A 9,092-nucleotide genomic window follows, 5' to 3' on the forward strand; every position below is an offset into this window, starting at 1 on the left:
GGAGGTGGTGGAAAAATTCACGTTTTTAAAAAAACTGGCTTAAGTAGACCAAATGGTCCCTCCGGGAATGCGGGCATTTTTTCGACCACCTCCAAATCACCTCAGTTTTGGCACACATGATCTCTTCCACAAACAAAAATAGGTTTCCAAGTTTTTGTATTTTTTTGAATTTAAAATGCCCTCTAGACTGACTGCTGAAAACATCGGTCTATGCCTCAAGGGGGCATTGTAAAATAATTTTTTTCAAAATTTTCTTGCATACACATGTTTTGCACATGTGGGTGACCATGTACAAGAAAATTTGGGTGATTTGGAGGTGGTGGAAAAATTCACGTTTTTTCAAAAACCGGCGAAGATGAACGTGCATGGAGGTTTTTCAAAGATATCCAAGCACACCCCAGTGGGCCCCGCTTATTTAAAAAATACGTGAGTCATTATTGCTCTGTAAATGAAGAATATGCATGATGATTATGAATATGCATGACAACCATAGTAAGGGTGAAGAATCATAGTGCCCAATTTGTCGAAATACATCATCATTCTTAAAGTTGGACATCAAATGATACACACAGAAAATGGAAACGAAAGATGTTGAACTAATACAGTAACATGGCAGTACAACCGCACTTCACTAAATTACTGTCACGATGAAATAGAATGTAAAGACCACGTCACACAAAGCTGAATGGCACACGACTTTCTCTGGCTCATCGTTGGTTCATGCTGTATGTAGATATCACAGTTCAGCCTCAAGATCCTACACAGAAGAATACAATAAATCACATGGACATCAATTATGAGTAAAACACATGCAAAAAAAATATGAACATATTTCGTACCTCTAGCAATTTAGCGCATTTACGTCGATTGTGACCTGGTTTCTTGCAATAGCCACAGATATTCTGTGATCTTGACTTCTTTGTCTTTGCCTGCAGCCTTTTCTTCGGTGCACCTCGTCCTGACACATGCACGGGATCCAGAACCTTATCAACTTGTTGCGAGTGCGGCATCAACGGGCCAAACCTAATGCTGTTATGCTGAGCATTAGTTGACTCCTTGCTGTCAGCTTGTTCAAAACTTGATTGCTTGCCATGATGTTGTGCTTACAAAAGCATCTTTAGACGGTGATAGTCCTCATCAGAGTGGCATGCCTGGAAACTTGCGGTGTGACTACAATTCCGCAACTCGCGGTACCTCTGCAGGCTTACCGAATAGTCATACATCTGGTTTTTTCTGGTAGGTGCGTATGCACATTTTGCATTCATAGTCCACCTAGTGGGAATGCAACAACCGGGCAGAATTGTTTGTTTTAAAATCCCCAATATGTAAAAAATGTGGGAACATGGTGTGCCTGCGCATTCCAGCTTACGGCAAGAACAACTCACCCTGTGCAAAAGACCTCCTTGCTCTTCAATGCGCACTCCAAACTTTTTATCCATTCTTTCCTGCTTGGACACAACATAAGTGGAATCTTCTAATCCATCTAGTATCTCTCTAATCTGACATTTGCTGACAGCATCTATGCTCCATAAGACCATCTTAAAGACACTAGGTGTGAAAACTGTTGCGGCGTGTTTCTCAAGCGGCGAAGCATTTTCCTCTGTAAATGGAATGGACTGCAAGGCTTCGACGTCATGGAGAGCTTCGTTAATCCGTCGCGACGCAAGGCAACACTCATAGTGCTCTAGCATTTCAAACAACGACATCTTACCCTCAAGATGCGTATGTAGCAAAGAGTTCAAGCTCTCACTCCTCTGATTGCTGCTCAATCCTAGAAAACAACGCCCCTCAAGATATGGAGCACACCACAACTTTCTCATCTGATACATCTGATGCAGCCAAGACTCCTCACTGGTTACTTTGTTCCGTTGTAAGAATTGTATCCATTTTATCTCATGCTCTTCAATGGAAGAAGTATCATAAATGAAAGATCTGAATTCCTCCTTTACGTCGTCATCATGCAGATGGCATACAATGTTCTGCTGAATGTGCCATATACATAGTCTATGGTTTGAGTCTGGCCAGACCACTCTTATTGCTCTCTGCATTGCAAGGTCCCCATCTGTGATCACAAATATCGGATGCTTCTGTGCCATGCAATCAGAAAAGGTCCGCAACATCCACTCGTATGCCTGGCTTGTTTCATGAGAAATTATACCACAGCCAAATATAACAGTGCTGCGGTGGTGATTCAACCCGACAAAAGGCACGAATGGCAGATTGTATTTGCTGATTCTGTATGTGCTATCGAAAACAATGACGTCTCCGAAAGCCTCGTAGTCAAGTCGCGATTGACTATCAGCCCAGAACAGTCCCTTCAGATGGCCATGCTCGTCTACCAAGTACTTGAAGAAAAAATCCACATCTCGCTCTCGCCTCGCCATCATGTGCATGATCACCGTTTTAGCATCACCGGCACTGATTGTCTCCTGCTTATTAGCATGGCAGAAATTATAAATGTCCCTCTTCATGCATCCAACCTTATCATATCCACCGTATTGAAAGCACAAAATATCCATAATACGGTATTTGCGGATCCCACATTTTTCCATGTCCGCAATGTCCGCTTTCTGCTCATCGCTAATTCGTCTGTGCGAACACAGCAGACAAGAAAGATCCCGTGGGGCTAGAGGATGGCTGTGCTCATCGATGAAATCCTTGACAAACCACCGACCGGTTTCCTCCTGTCTCGTAATGACCAATTTAGCATTACATCCAACACGAGTTAAACTTCGTGGCCTCCTCTTTCTATCTTCCATCTTTCTTTTCATGTGCTTATCTTCGCGAAACCCTTGACGACTACACACAATTTTCCTTAAAATTATGTATTTGTTGGATCCATCCCACTCAACGTAGCTTTTCCTCACACTAAAACCTTTTTCAAGAGCATATTTGTTGTAGAATTCATAGCCTTCAGCCTCACTATCAAACATCTTGCTGACAACATTTACATACTCGAACATACTCTCATCACTTGCATACGCCATGTCTTCCTGCATATGACATGTGAGGGAAACCAATCATCAACATCTTTCTGTTTATCAATGTTGCAGGTGTAAAATAGCTCATAGGCAAAGACAAGTGCATGGAAAAGACTTTGCTGGTTTGACATGTGAGGGAAACCAACCATCAACGTCCAACAAGTAGTATCTCATCTTCCTTTAAACTATATTTCATGCGCTATGCAAACCTAAAGTGATGATGAAATAAACTAAATTAAGTGAACTATGGAACCAGTATCTCATCTTCCTTTAGTATATCTCATCTCAAACGTCAACATCTTACTTAAACAAACATGATGCGATTAGCTCAAGAGAAACTATGCCACGATGAAGCTTTCCATTCGTTGTTCTAGTCCGTACCCGGATCTTGTGGGGTTGAGGTTGTACTGCATGCACAGTGGAGGGGCACCACGGCCAAGAGAACGAGCAGAACGCCAAGCCGAATTCATACCTTAAGGATGGTACGCGCGAAGAGATGGGATCGCCCGCCACGGTCGCCGCCGATTCAGCCGGCGCAGATCCGACCTTCTTCTTCTTCGGTGACGGCGTGGGGGGCTGGGGTTGGTTGGGTGGAGGACGAGGACGATGAATTTATTCCTCTCGCCGGGCAGGTCGAGGACGGAGAAGGTCAGGAGCGGCGACGAATAGATCGGAGGAGGATTCTGAACTGGATCGAGTAGACATGGATCTGGCCCTTATCGCAATTAACATATTAAATTTAATCAACTAAAATTCCCCGCAAGATCTGACGGCTAATAAAAATCAGACGTGATGAGACATATAAGTACTGCTAAGTACTCCGAGTACTAACCCAATCACCGTAAAACAAGGCGATGCCAGCCAGGGATGTAAGAGTCATTTGTAGCTTTTGTGGGAGGCTAAAGTGGCTAGAGCTACCCCCCATTTTATCATTACAAAATCAGAAGCGTTACCCATAGGTGTTGTAGTTGCGCAAAGAAATAGCGTATTCATCTGAAGATGTTATTAGAACAGGATGCCCTTGCATGCCGTCGATCACACCAACATTGACGCCAGACATATGTTGGAGTCCCTTGAGTTCTTGGATACATTTCTTTGTCTGCAAATCCCAAATCTAGTACAAAAAAAATGAAGCATATGTAATACATCAATATATTTTATGTAACTAAATATAATTGTCGAATAATAAAAATGCCATACCTGTGCAACCCCATTATCGGATCCGGTAACCACATATTGTCGATCACCACCGGGGGAAAAATAATCAACACATATCAGCCCACCATCACAGTCCAACGTAGCGATAGGAATGGGAGAAGAACAACACCAGATCTGGTAAATTTAGGTGCTATTGCACTATTAATAAAGATAGAAATAGAAAATTTCATGGATACAGATAGAGAAATGAGCCTTTTTTGTTCTTTTGTACCTTTGTTGTGCCATCTTTTGAAGCACTTGCGAAAGTGTTGCCATCCAGCGGGTTAAACTTGATTTGCTGCACATTGCGTGAGTGCGCTTCGAATATCTGAATGCATGACCAGTCAGTTTCCCAGTTCCATAGCTTGATTAAGCTGTCGTTGGATGCCGATAGCACAAGCGGGCGACTCGGGTGAATGGCCAGCGATTCGACCCAGCCCGTGTGAGCTTTGAACTGTGTGATCTCATCCATCATCGCAGATGAGAGCACGTGGATGTAACCGTATCCATCGCCGGCCACGAACCATTCCTCCCGCGCGATGAATTTAGCAGAAAGCATCCAATGGTCTCCAGCACATGGTGCTGGCTCCTTTACAGGTCTCAGCGACATCACTCTCTCCTGCAAACAAGTTAGAATCGCCTCTTAACGATAGATAGATTCCTACAGTCAAACTCACTCTTCAAAAACAACAACATGCATATATTTTTTCTGACTATGATGGCATGTGTTCTGAATCGACCTGTGTGTCATAGTTCCAAATGGATACATGCCCACTTCCATGAGCTGCCAAAATCCTGTCGTGATACAAGAGGATAGTTACAAGTAGAAAACAATAATTCTTTTTTGCGAGAGGAAAATAAATTAATTACCAGCAAGCTTTCATGAACTTTTACTTGTGTTTTCCACTTACCACTACGTGTCAATTTTTAATTTGATATATATCACAACCCGGAAAGTAACCTCTACGATCAAAGTCATGACTTTATGATTTATAAGTTGGTGGAAGTTATTTATAATTCATATGGTGTGATCCTTCCAATGAATACTGTTGGAAGCATAAACTCACCAAGGCTTCGTTGGATGCACATCCATCAATAGTATTTCCGACAAAGTGCCATCCCTGCAGTACATGACCTAAGCAAATAGTTTTCTTAAAACAGTCCAGTGAAAATAATTAAGAAATATGTACACGTAGGAGAAAATAAGTCCTCACTTTCATTCTTGGTTTGATTGGCTGTCAGGTAATGAATAGCACCAACAGGCCGTTGACAAGACAAGAAAATAACAAAGAAATATCACATAATTGAATATGCATCATCTTAAGCTGAGATTGGTTAATTTGCATATAGAAGAACAATATGGCTAACCTCAGATGCCATCATCTTGCTTGCTGGCTCACAAACAGCCTTCAGTGTTACCTTTTGCACCGGACAGCCGCTCAGATCCATGCCCCACCGACACGTGTATCTATATCCTACCCAGCTCTCTAGGATAACATCAAGAGTGACCATGTTTGCAGGTGGTTGCTGCTGCTTTTCCATCGTTACAATGTATATGCAACTGGTGTTTGGCGGCATGCTTCCATGGAGCCGTGACAGTCCATTCAAGAAACTCTTGGGGTTTTTTGGGACACACCTAAAGTCGACATACTCATCTGAGTTGTTCGTTAGATTAAGTTGGCAGGGGATCAACTTATTCGGTTCAAAGGGGAATCGGAGCTGGAGGGGATGGACACCTAACAACTCTCTTCCTCTCTTTTCAGATGCATCCAGCAAGTAGGAGCCCATCTACATAATATTTCCCAACATGATGCAACAGATATATGTTTAAATTATGATTTTAATTTTATTTTACGGGAAAAAAATAAATTGATGAAATGCATAGTAAAAAGTTGTGTCATAAGTGACCGCACCTGATCCATTGATGTTCCTGGAGATTCGGCCATTTTGTGAATCGTAGTCTCCATCTGAATTAACTTATCAATAATTTCTCCAATGCTCGGCCTTTTGCATTGGTCGGCGTCTACACAACTTAAAGCTATTTCTATGCAGCTCCTTACTTGCTCAGAATATACCTCCAATGCATATGTTGATGTAGCGTGGAGCTTATCCCTCCAATTTCCATGTACCTGCAAATTTACACCATAGAAATTACTATTGTATAAAAGAACTATTATTTGTGAAGGATGTATAATTGATCTCAAGAAAGGGATCATTTTCTATTACAAGCTCAACGAATTGCTGGGTGGAAATCTCGGCACGTTTTGAGTAACTTATCGGTCCTGCAAGTATCTTTATGATGATAGCCCCCAAGCTGAATATGTATTCTGGTGGCACGTACCCACTGCATGACATAACATATATGATATCACCGACACGGTGGATTTAATGAAAACATAGTTACTAGGTTACGTGAAATTTAAATTCACAAATGAGCAATTAGGCTTACATTGTTCCCATGAAACATTTCATGATTTGTGTCTGCTCATCTCCAGATAGCCTTGACAAGCCGTAATCCGCGAGCTTCGGCACAAGTTTCTCATCCAGCAACACATTGGATGGCTTTAGATCCAAATGATAAATAGGAGATTCCAAGTCCTCGTGAAGGTATTTCAAACCCTTGCAAATCCCCTTAATCATTCCGTAGCATGTCTGCCAAGTATCTCCTTTGTATTTATCTGTAGCAGTTAAATAAAAAAAAGGAGAATTCCTAATCAACAGTTAGAGCATGATTAAATTTCTCTTTTGAAAAGTTGACAAGATTAAACTAGTTTTTACGTTTTTATAAAAAAGCCACAAACACTGGTGTGATTAACCCAGCACCAGCCGAGGGATTACTGTATATAAGTTTGTGTGAAAAACATATATAAAGATGATTCATGCATGGAAAATAAGAAATATAACTACTCCTTCCGCCCAGAGTTACTTATCGTGGAAATGGATCCCTCCATCCAGAATTACTTGTCGCGGAAATACATCTAGATACATCCATTTCTATCAATTTCCTGACAAGTAATTCGGGATGGAGGGAGTATATGTTCAAAATAATAGAGCACGATCATACCAGAAAGAAGATACTTGTCAAGGTCTCCGTTGTGCATATACTCGGAACTGAGCGCTCTCTGTGTCTTTTCACTGAAAATCTTTCTCCCGTCATACTCCATGTGTTTTTGCTGAGTTTGATAGCAGTACCCAAGCATCTTCACGATGTTCTGGTGTCGGAGCCTCTTAAGGTTGCTGAACACCTTCTGGAACTGCTCATGACCACCATCAGCATGTGTGGGCGTGTCGTCGTGGAACATCTTGACAGGAATCTTCTTCCCATACTCATGTACACCCTATAAGTTCAACATTTCACATGGTTTAATAGTTTGGTGTGTTTAATGAATAAGCGAGATTCAGTATTTTTTTTTGTCAGGAAGAAAAAAAATGATGGAGTTTCCACTGGGCGCATCCGTAGGTGTGAACCTTGCTTGCTTTCTAGAAATAAAGAAATAAAAAGGAAAAATGCTACCTTTATCTAAAAAAAGCCCAAGTAATCCTTAACTGCTTCATCTAGGATAGAATTAGTAAAATTTGTCATGAGGTAGTAGCAGCTAGCTAGATTCGGTACAAGACCATACGTACATATATACATATGCAGCCATGTGTTTAACCAATCAGTGGATCGTACGTACGACGTACCATGTAGACTTTGCCGTAGGCACCGGTGCCGAGGGTGCGCTCATCGGAGAAGCCATCGGTGAGCTCTTTTAGAGAGGACATGTGGTCGCCATCCATGGACCCTGCAGGTTGGTCGTAGTAGGAGAATGGATCGGCGGTGTCATGGTGATCCATGCTGCCGCCGCTGCTCATTGTCCTGGTTGAGAAGAAGAAGAAGAAGAAGAAGAAGAAGAAGAAGAAGAAGAAGAAGAAGAAGAAGATGTTGGTTGTGTATTGTGTTTAATTATTATGAGAGAAAAAAAGGGAAATAATTAAGGGTGCTGCCCTGGGGAAGACAGTCCTCCTGCAGCTCAGTGGAAGGCAGAACGACATCTTGCTCGTCTTGGCTTTGGTGCTCTCCAGGGACGAATGGAAATGAAAATGGATGAAGATTGTTCATGCCGGGCCTTGTTCTTCATTTATACTAGTACTGCAGCGGCAAGTGCAAGTGCAATGCATCTGGATCTGCAAGCGATAATGCTGCTGCTCCCTGCTGGGCGTTGGCGGTGTGAGTAAATGCATGCAGCGTTGCCTCCGCGTCTTCACCGACGTCAGTGCCCATGGCGTCATGCACCACGTACGGCATGCTGATGCTGATGCTGACTGGGCAGCGCTGATCGCCATCCATCCCATTCATTGGGTAGGACCAAAATGGAACGATCGTTGATGCATTGCATTGCCTGTACTGCAGAGCGGACGATCGATGCATAGTTTGTTTAACGGTTAAGCAAACATTCATTCATTAGGCCCCGCGCGCCCACTTGACTTGCTTGGAAAATGCCTGCAGCAGCGCAGGCTCATCTTCATTTGGCCCCATCCCATGCATGCACCCACTAACTAGTCCCTCCGTTTTTAAATATAAGTCTTTTTAAAGATTTCAATATTATATATAGATGTACATAGACTTATTAGTTTTGTTAGTTAATATATGGATTCGTATTTAAGCATACATTATTATTATTTTTAATGACATGCATTAATATTTCGTTAGTTAATTCTGAAATCAAAGCTTGGCATAAAATATAAAAAGGACCAATGAACTAAAATGCAGGTAGTAATACTACTTCCTGCGTTCCTAAATATAAGATCTTTTACAAATTTTAGTACATACTACATACGACACCAAATGAGTGAATCTACATACTAAAATATGTCAATATACATTCGTATATAGTCAGTATTTGAAATATCTGAAAGAGTTCATATTTCAAA

This window comes from Triticum dicoccoides, chromosome 1A (assembly GCF_002162155.2).
Source record: "Triticum dicoccoides isolate Atlit2015 ecotype Zavitan chromosome 1A, WEW_v2.0, whole genome shotgun sequence".
NCBI classification, from domain to species: Eukaryota; Viridiplantae; Streptophyta; class Magnoliopsida; order Poales; family Poaceae; genus Triticum; species Triticum dicoccoides.